Raw genomic sequence first — 18,435 nt, 5'->3', positions numbered from 1 at the left:
ATAAATCAGGCTTGGGAGGGCAGTGTAGCACTGAAGCTTAAACAGCAGCTTAGAAAATAAATCTATAGATGTGTAAAAATTGTCAGAGCGTTTAGAAAGCCAAGTTGTCACAGTTCAGGGTTGTTGATGAAAGGCAGAATCCAATTCTTCACCTCCAATTTTAACTCTGCAGACACTACAGAAGTTGCACAGCCAAGATAGACTTACTTAAATACTCTAAACACAATCACATGACTAATAATTAACGGAGGGGTTTGCCGGCTCAATTAAGATAGACATACCAAGGAGATGTTAATTCGATAAGTTCCAACACCATGACACACATGGTCAGAGTTCATTTTCCAATTAACGTAGTTCACGGAAAACAACCATAAAAACGACATTTACTGGTTATGGTAGACGAAGATATCTGTACATTACACACTATTTAATATTTTGTGTATTGCCATGTTGTGGTTTTCCAGAAACATAAGACAACAAATTGTTGCATTTTTACTCTAGTATAATATAGTTTAGAAGTAGCAACATGGATCCCTTTAGCAATTATTTGTATTATAATTATACAGCTTTGTCAACTAGTTGCACCTCATTTATTATTAATTGTTTCAGAGCAATTTAAAGCAACTAAGTTTAATAAGCTACTGTATAACAGTTTGAAACTGGAAGTATTTTACAGCTAAGACCCAATCAAAATCAGTGTCTAGTATCCAACTAGACTAGGCTTTTGTGCTTTTTTCTTCAATCTCTAATTGTCTGCAATAAATCTGTGATTACTTTTGTTAAAATATACCCCATGAAACCAAATTTGTTGTGATTCATTGTCTCATGTATCTGATTACAGCTGTAATTAAAAACAGCACTTTTCATTGCAAGCATTTGTATAAATGATGAACTGTGTCAGGTTTCAGGTTACTGCAATTATCTTGTTTACAGGGCAATATCTTAGGTTTTGTTTTTATTGTCCATCAAACGGCTTGCAATCTGAGACTGTTTTTGGAGAGATGTTTTATAGTAATTTAATTGTAATAACTCTTTATTTTAGCACCATTTATGCACCACATACTCATTCAAAACAAGGTAAATGGTGAGCAATTTGGGTATTTATTTACAATGACAAAATAATCCATGAGAAACAGAGTTTTGTGAAATCAAGAATATTGTTAGTTGCTGCAAAAACTAACATGATATGACGAGTGAATAATATAAATCTTTGATATATTTGAATATCTGATAACCTGTTAACTTTACTATACAAAGTGTTTAAACCCAATTTCTATAAGAAATTGTTATGTACTCTAGATACTGTGATGTATTGTATCTTAATGGTTCTCAAATGGTATTTGAAGCCTTTTAAAATTCTCTTCGGGGTAATCTTTCCTGCAGGCTGTGCATTGTGAAAGTCTGATTTTAGATACAAGTACAATATTATTTAAAACACTGTATAGGTTATGCTTATAAATATGTTGCAGAACAGATGTAAGTGTAAGTATGTTGGCCTTCTAAATGATGATTAACAATGGAGTGATTCGTGATGGGGAAACCTTTGAGAAAACTATTTTCTGTTCTAGTATAGAGTGTCAAGAGATGTATCAGGTTTCTCTGCGGCTGAGCAAAAAAAATCATACACACAATTCTGCTTACAAAGCAACGTTAATTTCAAAGCATAACACGTTTCACTTCTCTTAGGTACGTTAGATATTACTGACTTCAATGTTTTGGCCAAAACAGTATGACTGGGAAAACAGATCATATTTATGGGAAAGTAATCCTATAATGTTAAATCTTTATGTTCTTCCTTATTTTATGATAATATCATCTGCTTTTGCTGTCTAATGTTCTGAATTATTAGGAAACTTGCTAGGAATTGAACCAGCTGCATTATCCACAGTAGTAATATTCCTTTGTTTTATGACTTATACTTGTATCTAACCATACTGGAAAATGTATAGAATAGAAATTGCATTCTCCATATGTTTTATTGACTGGTCCCATAACAATGCAGTAGAATACCCTACTGTACGTTGTTTCGTTTGTTTGCCGCGATTCTCTTCAATTTGAGATGCCATCAAGGTCAAATGTGCAGCTGAATGTAAGATTACAGATAACATGAAAACACAACAATATAGGAAGAGCTCATAACTTGACATGTTAGTCCTTGAACAACAATAATAGTTCAACAGGCTCCGCAGTTATTTTACTATAACTAAGCATTCCAAACACTGCCTCTGCAATTTCTACCTTGTCCTTTCTTTAACAATGCTCTCACTATGGCTTTTATTCAATGTGCTACTTTATGAAGTCATCTCCACCTTGTTTGGGGAGATTTCAGATCCATTCATTGAATAGGAGTTTAAAGGGGCAGTCCAAGCAATGAAAAAAAAAATTGCATCTTTTTTTTTTTAATATGCAGCCTTTGATTACCTTTATTGAAAACTAATTACCCATGCTGCCGATTGACTCATTCTCCTGTGATCGATAACGTGATCGGTTCTGGCCATTGGGCTAGATGTGACAGGGAGGGGGTCCCCTTCAGTGTGGTCCGTGAGCGGTGCAACACGCAAAAACTAGCGAAGGGAAATGACGTCGGGATGGCAAACCCAAGTCCTCAAGGGCCATAAACAATATCCCTGCTTCAGCACAGGTGGTGCAGTCTTCGACTGAGTTACTGATTGAGCCACCTGTGCTGAAGCAGGGATATCCTAAAAACCCAACCTGTTGGTGTCCCTTGAGGACTGGAATTGCCCACCCCGGCATAAATGTGTGTTACTTTTCTTGACATACACCATACGTCATTAGTCCACTGGCGGGGTTAAGTAAACAAGTTAGTTCCAAAAACAATGTGTTAGGAACGTTTTATTTAAATATCAAGATACCATCAAAATGTCGGTTTTGTAACACAGATTTTTAATCTCTTACCAATGTCCTCACTCCCTTGTTTTATCAATAAATTACCTCACACACAAGTTTATTCATTTACTAATAAGCCTAAAGAAACCTATACAAGCTGCTTGTGTTTGGCCAAGAATCCCATGTAAATGTCTTCATTCTGTCTATAGGGGGTCCGCTGCAAGACCTGTCGGATGTACACATGCAGAGGATGTATATTTATTCGTGGGATTTTGATGTTGCGTCATAGCGTTATTTTCAAAAAATTTCACGTTCAAAATATTTAATATCACTTCAAACACAATTATGTCGCAATATTGATTGCAGAAGCATACGCTGCCCCTCTATTTTATATGGTACAACATTCTTGCTAATGTATTGATCCCAGATAGTACGAGATGGGCTATTGAACCAGTATGTTGAATATACATAATGTGAACATATTTTCAAGTATCGTTTGGCAAAGGGATGATGGATGTTTGAAATGCTCAACAACATCCAAGTACAGTAGTATCATTTTAATGTTGGTTAAAAAAAACCCACATATCTGAAACCTTTAAGGAATCTAATTATTTGGGTAGATATATAACGTTGTAGAATATTGCTTATTCAGCACACGTTATAAAGCTGAGAAATAAAAGTATACTCGTGCACTATTCCAAAACAGATGTATATTTATTCCTTCAAACAACACTGGCTATGTGCGTTGCTAAAATCTCTAGTGATAAATATATTACTTTCTTTTCTGGTTTACTGACATTGCAGAGTACAACACCCAACCGAGTTGATAATCTGATAACTCAATTGTATCCTGCACCATCTCAAAATCCCTGATAAGCAAATATTCACATATTGTACCTTCTGCTATAAATATAAGATTTCATTAAACCTGCGCCTTTATCTGCAGGAAACCATATAATGGAATAGCTGTTAGAACTGCTAGATTCCTGTTTAATCTTACTAAATACAGCTTTTTTTTCATAGATTTACTATTTTGTAGATTTCTTTCACTTAAAGGTGCCAAAGAATTTCTCCCTGAATATTTATTTATCCATGTTCAAAAATAGGTTATAGACTATACTGTATTTAACTGCTTGTACAAGTTTGATTTAGTCACAGCACACATGGAAATAAACATCTAGGGTAAACACGTGGAATCCTTGGTTGCTACATAGGTCAGCAGTGCATTGTTGGGTTGCTGTAGAATTTGTGCCTGACCACTTTGTATGTGAACATTATGGAGAACTTAAAATGAAGAAAACATATGTCAGTGTCATGTTTTTTTTTTTATTGTGCCTGCTTTTTGTACATTTGTAGAACTTTGCCAAACTACTCGTTGCCTTTGGAAGGAACCAAATACACCCCAGGTATTTCTTGTGTGAGATTAAGCTATTTCTTTGAGTAGGATGTTAAAGCAAATTATACAGGTACTGTATGTGCTGGCAAAATCTAGCTTTAAAATGTTGACAGCACCAGTTCCAATCAAGAGTTCCAAACTGAATGGCTATTTTTTAAACTAACGTGAGAATGTTATTGTGTTAGTGTAGCCACACAAATGTATTCACTTGTTAAGTGGAAACTCATAATGTGTCATCGAGATGTGTTTCAAAAAGCTTTTATAGACACAGTTCCATATGTGCCATGATAAGTCATTTCAGACAATCTAAATAGTTTTATCCTGGAACGTTACCAATGTTTGTAATGCCTGGTTCTTTTGTACTTATTTGGGCCCAGGCTTACTTATCCAGAAGACACCTTCTGATGCCAGAATAAATCTTACAGTTGGATCAAGTAAATGGGCCACAAATTCCCATGTTTTCTAAGCAGTCCTACTTCAGAAAACACCTCACAGCCAATTCACTAAAAATGTAAGGGGCCAAATCTACAAAACAGTGCCAGAAGGTGTCATACGAAGTAGCAATGCTTAGTAAATATTGATCTTTAATGGCATTCTAATAAGATATACCTTCTGCGCAGTGACAAACCACGCAATGGTACATAGGGTAAAGAAAGCATACTGTATGTAATGACACATTTCACCATTTATTACAGTACATGAATGCCATCATCTGTTGACATGCATATTCAATGATTTAGTTCATGGTTATTGCATATAGTTTTTTCAGTTATTCAATCAGTAAGTGTACATTCATAAGTATCATTGTTTTGTGTAATAGGCCAACCTAAAGCCTTAGGTTTTTCAGTTTGTGTTTTGACATTTATAGTTTTCATAAGACTTTTGTTACCATTAATAAATATTACCATATTTTCAAAGCTGTCTTGACTATTTTTAAAGTTGGAATGTGTGAAGTGGTGTTGATATTGTCCTATAAATTATGATAGAGCTCTCTTAGTATGAAGATTACATGTTATACACGCATGTCCTGGTGTTCTATTACAGTATATTCCATTCAAGATAGAGGTGAATTGCCACTTGCTATGCTGCTTTAAATTATATGCTCTAGACGAGCAGGGGTGCGCAAACTTTTCAGTCTGCGTCCCCTTGCCTGCTCACGCCCCCGTCCTTAACTTGTCTCTCGCGTTAAATGACGCCATGGATGACATGACATCACATTACCATGGTGATGCACCGTCCGAAGCCGTTGGAGACAAGGTTAGTGAGTTACAGGGGCCTTGCGCGGTCCCCCCGGCATTTAATTTAAATGCTTTGGGGAACAGCGTGGGGCCTGTTACTACCGCACCCCTTCTAGAGAATTTCACGCCACCCAGTTTGCGCACCCCTGCTCTGGAGCATAATGAACATATTTTATTTAGGGAAATACAATGTCTGACATTCCTGCTATATCTTCAGAGATTTAAATAGAATGATTGCAAATTATTTTCGATTTTACACTTGTAAAGTTAGCTATGAAATTTTAATAAAGATGATGGTCTAAATATTCTGCTGTAATGTGAAAGAAAATCCTACCATTTATTCAAATATAAAAAATAATTAGTGTAAATAAACAAAACAAAAACTGAAAAATGTCAGGCGGCAGACTCATTTTCCATCAATTATTTCCCTGTCCATTAGGGTAAAATCCTATGGAAAGGAACCTCCTATGGCGCTGAGGAATGAATGGAAGTGAGATCTTGTGCAAAAGTTCTTGTCTTGTGCTATTAACCTCAGGAAAAGAAGACAAAAAAGCGAAAAACACTACAATAGTGTATTACCCAGGGACATAGTATGGTTAATATAATGAGAGCAATTTATTCTATAAAACAATTGATATTAAACAATTAATATAAAACAATTAATCAAACAGATATGAATGCATATAAAACTTCCAAGCGCTTGTGCTTGAGGAAGATGAACAGCTCCGCCGTGGTAAAATTGAAATCCTACTCACCGGACATGAGTAGGACATGCGCAATGGTTAAATCGTCTTTAACATCAGAAGACACCGCTCGCCGTGGGGTGAAACAGCCAGTTGATGCGGGAGGATCGCCTTCAATGCTCGTAGTCTCTTTGCCAAAAGAGTCCGGTCGATCGGCTCCACCGCTACGTCACCAAGGCTTTCGGAAGAGCAAATGTGCAAACTTGTACAGGAATTGCCCTCACCTTGGCGGGAAGTACAGCCCCATGCAGCAACCATCCCTGACGAAGAAACCCATCAATAGGAGTTTCGAAACGCGTTGGAAGGTTTTTTGGCCTCTCAGGGACACCGTAGCAGTGCTATCCAGGCGGTGACGTCAGCAGTGGAGCCGATCGACCGGACTCTGTTGGCAAAGAGACTACGAGCATTGAAGGCGATCCTCCCGCATCAACTGGCTGTTTCACCCCACGGCGAACGGTGTCTTCTGATGTTAAAGACGATTTAACCATTGCGCATGTCCTACTCATGTCCGGTGAGTAGGATTTCAATTTTACCACGGCGGAGCTGTTCATCTTCCTCAAGCACAAGCGCTTGGAAGTTTTATATGCATTCATATCTGTTTGATTAATTGTTTTATATTAATTGTTTTATATCAATTGTTTTATAGAATAAATTGCTCTCATTATATTAACCATACTATGTCCCTGGGTAATACACTATTGTAGTGTTTTTCGCTTTTTTGTCTTCTTTTCCTGAGGTCAATAGCACAAGACAAGAACTTTTGCACAAGATCTCACTTCCATTCATTCCTCAGCGCCATAGGAGGTTCCTTTCCACAGACTTCTTATCTGGTTGGGAGATACCAGATTCACCTTCCAGGCAGCTAAAGGACTACCTTCATCGAACTCTGTATCACAGGTTTTATTTTGTATATCACTGTATTTTGTCTGCACGAGCGCTATTTGCACTTATTATTTCACCACTCTGGGTAAAATCCTAATTCTTACTTTAGGAGATAAACTCCTCTCATAACTTCTTTACCTTCCTCGCCTCTGTGAATTTTAGCTTCTCCTTCGTCCCTCCTCCTCTTCCTCTGAAAGTTTCCTCTCCACTTGCAAATGTTGCTATCAAGTCGTACAAACACAGAACAAAAATAAGGGCTCAACACTATGTTTCCAGATGTTAAAGAGCATAACAAATGCATCAATATGTATTAATTATGTGGCTAATTCTCTGCGTGAATATGTAACAGTTTCCACTCTTCCTAATTAAACAAATAATGCAATATATGAGGATGCCACATAATTCTATTGGTATTGAAAATGAAATAATGAAATATTGTAACGGTTTAATATTTCAGTGGCATCAGACTTGAAACAGGCAATTCAAGCGGCACTTTAAAAAAATATCTTTCTGTTTTAACATATGTAGCTTTTAATTACCTTTATTGAAAACGAATTGCCTAAGCTGCCTTTTGATTCGTTCTCCCATGATCGATCAGCAGAGATCTTCGACTGAGCCACTGATTGAGCAACGTGCGGAAGCAGGGATATCCCTAAAACCTGCCTATCTGTGGCCATTGAGGACAGGAGTTCGCCATCCCTGCAGTAGAAGATAAATACAGATACTGTAAGCAATCTTACTGTGTGTTGTACAAATACATTTCTACTCTATTTTAAACAGGACGTTTTCGTTGAAAAAAAAAATGTATGCATAACGTATTTATATCTATTGTTCTAATTCATTGGTCTTTTCCTTTTTTTTAACCTGATCACATACTTCATTGTGAAATTTTGAAGAATTCTTTTTTACTGGAGATATTAATATTAATAACTCTGCCATGTGTGCAAGAAAGGATGATGGTCCTTGTAATAAGTGATAGCTTACACATATTGTTTTGTTTATTCCTGTCTTTTAGCTGACACTTTTGTTCTGTAGCAGGAGAATGGAGTTATCCATGCAAATAGTGCGAATGATGGGAGAAAATATCAGGTGGGTCTGTTACTCCTGCCCCCCACCTCCCCCAAATGATTAATGTATAGTAGGGGAAAAAAATTCTCATCTATATCAAAGGTAAGAATCTTGTTCACATTAGAAGACAATCATTATTTTAAGAGAGAGTTTATCCACCTCAGAATTGGTACCATTTGTTTATGCTGAGTAGAAACAAAATGGTAGAGATTGGCACAGGTATACATTGCTCTGTTCGAACTATTCCAACAGCACATTCTCAAATAGCAATCTAATAAACATGGAACAACATAGGAGAATGGTGTCTTGTTACACAGACACTTAAATATGGATCAAATACTGTACAGTATGTTGGGAAGTTGCCAAATCCCATACTATGGCATAACTCAGCGGTGCTCAACTCCAGTCCACAAGACACTCCAACAAGTCATGTTTTAAGGATATTCCAGCTTCAGCACAGGTGCCTCAATCAGTGGCTCAGTCTCTGACTGAGCCACTGATTGAGCCACCTGTGCTGAAGCTGGGATATCCTTATAACCTGACCTGTTGGGAGTCTTGAGGCCTGGAGTTGAGCACCCCTGCTCTAACTGATAAGCCAAAAACAGATATATCTACCTGCTAAACCCTTTGCATTGGTTCAGTTAGTAAATTGCCCTCATTGACTCCCTCTGAAAATGACCCACATATTTCCCCCTTCTACATAGCATCTCAAAAACCCATTACAATTGCTACTGTACTTTGGTACAAGACAAGTAATCCTGGCACATCAATACTTACTGTATGCTTTGTCTTTGCTACCAATTTCTCAAGCCCCCTACAAAAAACTTGACCCTCCACAATTATTATTTAATGATGAAATAACCAGGTTATTAAGCCCCCATTCTTTTCCTGTACATGACTATATAATGCCTCATATTGACAACTTTTTCAAGCCACGTAGTTAACTTTTTCACCAGATGTGGATTTTGTTTGTGGGTTTAAATACAAAGTAGGAGGAAGAGCTTAACTTCCACCTATCTTATTTTCCTGAAAATCAAATGGAATAACAAACCCAACAGTAATAGGTCTTTGCTTCTATGTTAAACGGATACATTGTTATACTGGTAACCATTTAAAAAAATGATTATAATATTGGGCAAATCATCTGTTTCAGGTGTTTATAATTCAATGCTCCACAGAGTCTTCACAGAATTATACTGTATTAGTTGTTGCTTTATATATATATATATATATAAAAAAATAGTGCCAATCATACAGTATAATGTACAAATTCATCAGCCTTAAACACATTAAAGCAGCAGTTCAAGCGATATCCTACATGTGTTTTTTTTAAAATAAATCAGCTCTGTACTATGAGAAAATAATTGTAGCATTTAAAAAAAAAAACTCCACTGTGAATGACATTTTAATGTAATATACTGTAACAAGCATTTTGTGTTTCTATAGCAACCATTTACAAAGTCATATCCCCTTCCTCTTCTGCAACAAGCTCTGGCACACCCCTTTTTGAGCCCCGCCCTCTCTCTAGCAGTGCACCAATTGTATCTAGTGACTGCCTGGTCACATGATTTTCCCCACAGAACTTTGCATCTTTGGTCCTCTTCTGCTGCACTGACAGCCATTTAGTGAACCCCCGAGCCGGATCTTCGCTGATCAATCACAGGAGAACGGATCGATTGGCAATGAACTAATTAGTTATCATTGTGTGGATTGTATTGATGCTCATATTAAAGGGGAAAAGATTTAAAACAAACAGCAGCTTGGGCTGCTGCTTTAAACAAATAAGATCCTGCACAGCGAAAAGTTTGCGGAAAACATAGTAATTTAATTTCTATTGAGGCAACAAGAGCAGTAAAAAAAACACAATTTGTGTAAATGTAAGTACCTAACAAATCTACCCATGAATTAAGAGATTATATTACCTTTTATGACAACAAATGAACACTGTTGTACTGTAAATTAATATATAACTGTCAGATTGCTTTTTCATTAAAACATAATTTATAGAATAACAATCAGTCAGGGTTTTCTTTGCAAGTTATTTAGATTAATGCATTAGTTGAACACGTTTATTGTCTTTTTGACATTGCTCCTGATATATGATTTATTTACTGTTCTCTCACACTAATCAGTTACTTCATGGTTTGCATTATACATAAAATAGCCTAAAATGAACTTGCAATCACTTAAAAGACAGACAAAGTGGAAAAGCTCGTGTGGCAACTAGAGAAGGGTGAACCCGCCGAAATCCACCTCCCGGATTTTTACTGACGTTACCTCCGAAATCCGTTTCGTGGTGTAAAATCCACAAACGGATTTGGTCGATTTAAATCCGCACGGACTCATCAAAATCCACGATTGGATACAACCACAGATTTGTAGAAGCGTGGATTGGATTCTACAAATCCATCCACGGGTTGTGGAATCCGCAGAGTGTATCAATAATAATAATAATAATAAAAAACACGCAAAACGCGATTCGCCCTTTTTGAGATTGATCCGCTGACATCTGTGGACCAAAGGAACCGGACAATCCACTGTGGATCCAAATGAATGGGGTTCAGCTCCGGGACCCCCTGCTTCCAGATATACTTATCTCCGAAGGGGGTGTCGGTATCTCTCTGCAGTTTAATGCTCCTGTGTCACATGGACCAATAGGAAGCCACACAGGGTGACATCACTGCTTTATATTGGCCCGGAGGGCACGTGAGCTTTGAAAATAGGCCATATAGTGAACCCTGGAGTGGCTACCAGCACCCCCTACGGAGGTAAGTACCTCCAGAAGCAAGGAGCCTCCGGAGCTGAAATTAATGGGGTTCAGCTAGGCAGACCCCCTGCTTCAATCATGCATAATAAAAGAAAGAAAACAAGATGACTTGGATTGGTTGTTTAACCATAACTGTACAAACAGATACATTCCTTATGTACCCAAACAATAGACACACAACCCAAGGAGATCACTGAAGGGATTCTTCTGAAACAGATGCCTCTGTTCTATTCAGTATAGTGAAAAGTATAGGTATAGGTATAGGGTAACTGAGGGGTGGATTCACAAAGCTTCATTAAATTAGGAACCAACATGTGTAAGTATTTCTTTGAAAATCTTCTTTTCTTCTTTCTTCATCTATAGCTGTATACGTCTTCTTCAGCCACCGGATGTGGCCTCTGCTGCAACGTCCAGTGTTTTGGGAGAATCCTGGTTATTTATAGGGGGTGCCAGGGCTGTCGCAATGTGTGGTAATAGCATCACATGGTACAGCAACCAATCGGGGATTGCCGCCTTTACTGATAACATCACAGATTTGGCTAAACATGGCTGGCCAAATCATTGCCCTGAAGATGGAGGCCGTCAAGTAAAGATGGGGTAAGTCAAATATTTATTTCAGCTACCCATTGAGTGACATTATGGCTAACTAGGCTCTCCTTGAGAGTCTAGGTAGCACCACTGACACTCAATCGGGTTAATTTGAACCATTTAACTGTTTATGTGTATGTATATAAACATAATATGGGTGGGGGTAGGTGGATGGATTATGGGGGTAGGTGCCCCAGGCAGGGAGGCAGCCCAGGAGAATTAAGGGGGGTGGTTAACCCCTTGTATACCATATCAGTTATACTAATGACATAGTATGGGTAGTAGGGTAGTTAGGGTATTTGTTTGAACCCCTTGAATACCTTAGTTACCATGAAGACATGCCCTCATGGCCACTATGGCTTCCAATGGGATAATTATTTATTTTTAATTGGGAGGGCAAATGCCAGGTATGTATATCATCGCAATACATACCTGGAATCTTTCCTATCATATGGCTAACGCAAGCCGGCGTTACTGGTAGCTAACGCCGTGGGTCTTATCCCAACGTTAGCTGACTAATGGCGCGTTAGCCATTTGCAAATGCAGGGCCTAATGGACTATGTTTTTGCATATATTTAGATTCGTGGATGTCCGTCAAGGTGAGGGAAGGTCCGTTAACTATTTAGGGAATAACGGAGCTACGTGGTCTACCCCTGAGTCAGGTGTGAAAGAGCAGTAGGGAACTATCTGAGGACTTAGGCGCTAATACTGATCTATAGACCGATGGTTCTGAGCCATTGTAATAGAGAATTATATAAGTGACCAAGTTATCTTTTCTGTGTAATGATTCTTAGTATCAGTAATACAAACCTACATATCCACATCCTCTTTGCTTGCCTTTTCACTTCAGTGGGTTTAATGGGACATGATATCATTACAGAAATGTGCGCTGGTGATCACGATAATATGGCTGGAATTAAGAACCCTCATAGAGGAAAAACACTATGAGAAAGATTTTCCTGCACTATTTAGCCTGGAGTAATTGTTCCATTGAAGCTTATTAAGCAAATGGGAAGTTCCCTCGGGCAAGATTTGAAATGAAAATGAAGCCAAAAGAAAAGTAAACAACTGCACCGACACTTTGAGACAAAATCTTCTATTCTTGCAGTTCCTGGAACTGCTGCTATGCGCAGGGATGCTTTATATATTAGGCCGACTTGGCACAGTGCCTGGGGCCTACGAACCTTTTAGGGCCTACAATATTTCACTTGAAAAAATACCTAAACAAAAAAAAAATCACAAAATAAGATAAAACAGCAAATTTTAATTTAAAATGCCTTCGAAGTATTAATACCTTTAAATACCGAAACAAAAGTATCAATGCCAAATATCGCTAGTATCGAAAGAAACAAGCAAACGATGAAATTAGCATTAAAATGATAAAAATATCGGACACACAGGCCTCTAGAAATAAAAGTGCCTATTGCCTACGAAGGTCTTAAAACGGCCCTGGCTATGCTGCACTTGCAACATTTGGAACAGGACACAAAAAGGGGAGAGTTAAGAGTTGGGGATCACCTCTGAAACGCATTAGGCCGTTGCTAAATTACATTGTGTGCCTGGTAGAAATAACGGAGTTAGAGTTAGTAAAAAATAGGCGCAAAACCCTGTTTGTGTGGGGTATGTTAATCTAACTCCGGGTCGGGCAACTCCGGTCAAGGGTCACCAACAGCTCAGGTTTTCATGATATCCCTGCTTCAGCACAGGGGGCTCAATTAGTGGCTCAGTATTCAACTGTGCTGAAGCAGGGATATCCTGAAAACCTGACCTGTTGGTTGCCCTTGAGGATTGGAGTTGCCTACCCCTGATGTAACTCAACAGGTAGAGCAATGACATATCTATGTTTAAGTTATTGGAATTAGCTTAACATGGGTGTTCACATGCTAAACTGCACCTGTTTTATAATAGCGACAGTTGGTTTATGTGAGGGGGGGGGAGTGGGTGGGTGAGTGAGGAAAGGAGGGTTAAGTGTGAGATGGAAGGGAGATAAATACATAGGAGGGGGTGGAATAGAGAATGGGCTTGCAAGATGTGAAATTTGGGGGGTGGGGGCTCGCAAGACCACTGACACAGGGGGGAGGGGGTTTGTAACTCTAATCCTGGGCTTTACACACAAACATATAATTTGGCAGGACTCCAATGACTCTCGTCGAGCCCTTAATAGAATATTTTAAGAACAGTTATTTGTGACTCTGATGAGCCAAACTCTAAATCGGGGTTTACTTTCCGTAATAGTGATGGTGCAGTGCTAGCCTCTTTTATCTTTACGACTGCATCTACACCCTAAATCAGGCCAGAAGTGTCTAGAAATGGAATGACTATGCCATGCATTATCGATGGAGCTATATAGCGTGCCTGTGAAATAGGACCAGTATTATCTCAAGTGATTGCCGAATTAACTTATCAGAAGTTGAATATTTAACTATGACATGCTTGTGTTGTGCCTTTTTGACATTCTCTTGACGTTCACAAACATCAAGTTATTTTACAGACTCCTTCTGCCGAGAGAGTCTCTGGAGTCTGGAGCCAGACTTCCAGTAAGTTGGAGATTTTTCGCCAGATGTTATGAAAGCTGTTCTCTCTTTGCATCTTGTTATGTTTCTAAGTCCCAGAAACAGTGAAATGTCATTGAACGTATACCATAACATGTATATTTAATAACAATGTTATATTATACCCATCAACAAAAGATTTCTTGGTGCTGTATAAAGAGGAAACATCTGTGGCCATGTGTGAAGTGCTGTGTTGACTTTAATACTCAATGTTCTTCCATCACCCTGGGAAAGATAGTCATCACAAATACCGCACATGCATTACTGGTCAATTAAAGTAAGATTAAATGTGTTCCTCTTTATTAGTGCAGACTTCAACCTGCATGCAAAGTCCAAGGCTAAATGCTGTTTTAGCAAACTCAACAACATGCAAATGTATATAATATGCCATGTAAAATTTATTACCACTGGCTTTATTTTAATAACAGCACGGGGGACGATCCCACAATCTGCATAAAGGACTCATTGAAGTCACGCAATAGCAATGCCCTCAAAGTGGTGACTTTCTAAAGAACTATTTAGGTGTGAAAAATAGAGATTCCATTATTATTACGTTGTATTTATTTAATGAACCCCGGGCAAGGAAAGGTGATGGCTGATTCTCAAAACAGCAGGGATCAAGAGAAGATCAACATGGTGGAGCCCAAAACACCAAGTAAAGCAGTTTAATTACATCCTCAGAGTCTCGGAACTATAAAAGAAAATGTCGTGCATAACCTCTCTGCTAAAGTGTAGATGTGTTTGGGGATATATGATGGTGTAGGTGTGCTTGGGGATATATGATGGTGTTGGTGTGCTTGGGGATATATGATGGTGTAAGTGTGCTTGGGGATATATGAGGGTGTAGATGTGCTTGGGGATATATGATGGTGTAGATGTGCTTGGGGATATATGAGGGTGTAGATGTGCTTGGGGATATATGAGGGTGTAGATGTGCTTGGGCATATATGACGGTGTAGATGTGCTTGGGGATATATGATGGTGTAGGTGTGCTTGGGGATATATGACGGTGTAGATGTGCTTGGGGATATATGATGGTGTAGATGTGCTTGGGGATATATGATGGTGTAGATGTGCTTGGGGATATATGAGGGTGTAGATGTGCTTGGGGATATATGAGGGTGTAGATGTGCTTGGGGATATATGACGGTGTAGATGTGCTTGGGGATATATGATGGTGTAGGTGTGCTTGGGGATATATGACGGTGTAGGTGTTCTTGGGGATATATGACGGTGTAGATGTGCTTGGGGATATATGATGGTGTAGATGTGCTTGGGGATATATGATGGTGTAGATGTGCTTGGGGATATAAGACGGTGTCGATGTGCTTGGGGATATATGATGGTGTAGATGTGCTTGGGGATATATGATGGTATACTCTAGGGAAGGGGGAAGAGAAAGGGAACCCTCGCGTCTGCCTCAAATAAATATGTGATATAAACAACGGTGCAATAAGGGGAGAGAGAGAACAACATTAATACTAGAAAACAAAAGCACCCTTTTTGACAGCACTCGTTATATATGATAGTGTAAAGATGAATGATTTAAAATGTAATCTTTTAATTCAACTGGTTAAAATAATTGTCAAAACATTAGAACCAAAAATCCAACTGACATTGGTAACAAAACACAAAAAACAGACAACATTAATTAGTCCTTAAACTGCAAACTAGGTGGTTGATCAAAATCTAACCAGACTGACTAATGGCAGAGAAGAAACCCATATATGAGAGTAAACCTCCTAGTGCAGCAATCAAAAGTTTAAAAAGCCTGTGTAAATAAAACAGGTAACATGGGACTGATCTTACACATGTATATACCTCTTGAAGAATCTGGGTATATAGTAGATGGATGTTGACTCACTGCCTAAGTGATGACAGTAGTGTATATTGGGCACAAGAGCTCACAAAGTGTGATAACTGGCTCTGGGGCACGGATCTAGTCCGTATCCAGTTATAGCCCCTTAATAAAATGTGCGATATACAGCAACGAATATACACATGAGACTGATCTTACACATGTATATACCTCTTGAAGATAATGGGTATATAGTAGATGGATGTTAACTCACTGTCTAAGTGATGACAGTAGTGTATATTGGGCACAAGAGCTCACAAAGTGTGATGACTGGCTCTGGGGCACGGATCTAGTCCGTATCCAGTTAAAGCCCCTTAATAAAATGTGCGATATAAAGCAACAAATATACTGCAGTGTGACAACAAACAAACATAAAAGAGGGGATGGTTTGATGCAAACAGCAGACGTAAATCAGCTGCTGTTATAAGGTGGAACAAAACAAGGAGGGGTGAAAATATATATACAGTTCAAAACACCCTCACTGCAGCAGCGTTATATCCACAAAACCAACATCATGGTTGTGGAAGCTGATTAATCCTGCAGATGGTAAAATACCATTAAGTTTGTTCCCCCATATTAGAGTATATACGGTACCTTCTGTGAGTATACAGAGCCGTGCGATAATACACACACGTGCAGCTCGATTATAGCTACAGTGCCAGCATAAATGCCAATAGGGCTCAGTAATGCTGCAGTTTACACAAAATGCTCATAGAGTATACAATCCTTTGGTTAAGTGTATACATTACCAGTTAACCACTCGAGGTACCTCCTAGCAAGCAAACCGGCACTTAGCAGTGCCTCTCACCCTCTAACCGGCATGTGAGCGTCATGGCATCATGACGTCAGTCCTGTAGCCGCCTCCCACCTGACGCACGTTTCGCTGAGGCGCTTTTTCAAAGGTGGTTGAAAAAGCGCCTCAGCGAAACGTGCGTCAGGTGGGAGGCGGCTACAGGACTGACGTCATGATGTCATGACGCTCACATGCCGGTTAGAGGGTGAGAGGCACTGCTAAGTGCCGGTTTGCTTGCTAGGAGGTACCTCGAGTGGTTAACTGGTAATGTATACACTTAACCAAAGGATTGTATACTCTATGAGCATTTTGTGTAAACTGCAGCATTACTGAGCCCTATTGGCATTTATGCTGGCACTGTAGCTATAATCGAGCTGCACGTGTGTGTATTATCGCACGGCTCTGTATACTCACAGAAGGTACCGTATATACTCTAATATGGGGGAACAAACTTAATGGTATTTTACCATCTGCAGGATTAATCAGCTTCCACAACCATGATGTTGGTTTTGTGGATATAACGCTGCTGCAGTGAGGGTGTTTTGAACTGTATATATATTTTCACCCCTCCTTGTTTTGTTCCACCTTATAACAGCAGCTGATTCACGTCTGCTGTTTGCATCAAACCATCCCCTCTTTTATGTTTGTTTGTTGTCACACTGCAGTATATTTGTTGCTTTATATCGCACATTTTATTAAGGGGCTTTAACTGGATACGGACTAGATCCGTGCCCCAGAGCCAGTCATCACACTTTGTGAGCTCTTGTGCCCAATATACACTACTGTCATCACTTAGACAGTGAGTTAACATCCATCTACTATATACCCATTATCTTCAAGAGGTATATACATGTGTAAGATCAGTCTCATGTGTATATTCGTTGCTGTATATCGCACATTTTATTAAGGGGCTATAACTGGATACGGACTAGATCCGTGCCCCAGAGCCAGTTATCACACTTTGTGAGCTCTTGTGCCCAATATACACTACTGTCATCACTTAGGCAGTGAGTCAACATCCATCTACTATATACCCAGATTCTTCAAGAGGTATATACATGTGTAAGATCAGTCCCATGTTACCTGTTTTATTTACACAGGCTTTTTAAACTTTTGATTGCTGCACTAGGAGGTTTACTCTCATATATGGGTTTCTTCTCTGCCATTAGTCAGTCTGGTTAGATTTTGATCAACCACCTAGTTTGCAGTTTAAGGACTAATTAATGTTGTCTGTTTTTTGTGTTTTGTTACCAATGTCAGTTGGATTTTTGGTTCTAATGTTTTGACAATTATTTTAACCAGTTGAATTAAAAGATTACATTTTAAATCATTCATCTTTACACTATCATATACAACGAGTGCTGTCAAAAAGGGTGCTTTTGTTTTCTAGTATTAAGGATATATGATGGTGTAGGTGTGCTTGGGGATATATGATGGTGTAGGTGTGCTTGGGGATATATAATGGTGTAGATGTGCTTGGGGATATATGATGGTGTAGATGTGCTTGGGGATATATGATGGTGTAGATGTGCTTGGGGATATATGATGGTGTAGATGTGCTTGGGGATATATGATGGTGTAGATGTGCTTGGGGATATATGATGGTGTAGGTGTGCTTGGGGATATATGATGGTGTAGATGTGCTTGGGGATATATGATGGTGTAGGTGTGCTTGGGGATATATGATGGTGTAGGTGTGCTTG

General features: G+C 38.8%; 1 long non-coding RNA gene across 1 annotated transcript; it reads right to left on the bottom strand.

The window, feature by feature from the left end:
• Positions 1 to 7,249: 7,249 nt before the first annotated feature.
• Positions 7,250 to 16,782, bottom strand: LOC142465499 (uncharacterized). Its single transcript, XR_012787894.1, has 3 exons — positions 16,689 to 16,782; positions 7,646 to 7,805; positions 7,250 to 7,327 (listed from the first exon to the last, which is right to left on the bottom strand). It is a non-coding gene; the product is annotated as an uncharacterized LOC142465499 (long non-coding RNA).
• Between the last annotated feature and the right edge of the window lie 1,653 nt (positions 16,783 to 18,435).

This window comes from Ascaphus truei, chromosome 14 (genome assembly GCF_040206685.1).
Source record: "Ascaphus truei isolate aAscTru1 chromosome 14, aAscTru1.hap1, whole genome shotgun sequence".
In the NCBI taxonomy this organism is placed as follows: Eukaryota; Metazoa; Chordata; class Amphibia; order Anura; family Ascaphidae; genus Ascaphus; species Ascaphus truei.
Note: the sequence above shows the minus strand (reverse complement) of the source record. Positions and strands in the feature narration are given on the sequence as shown.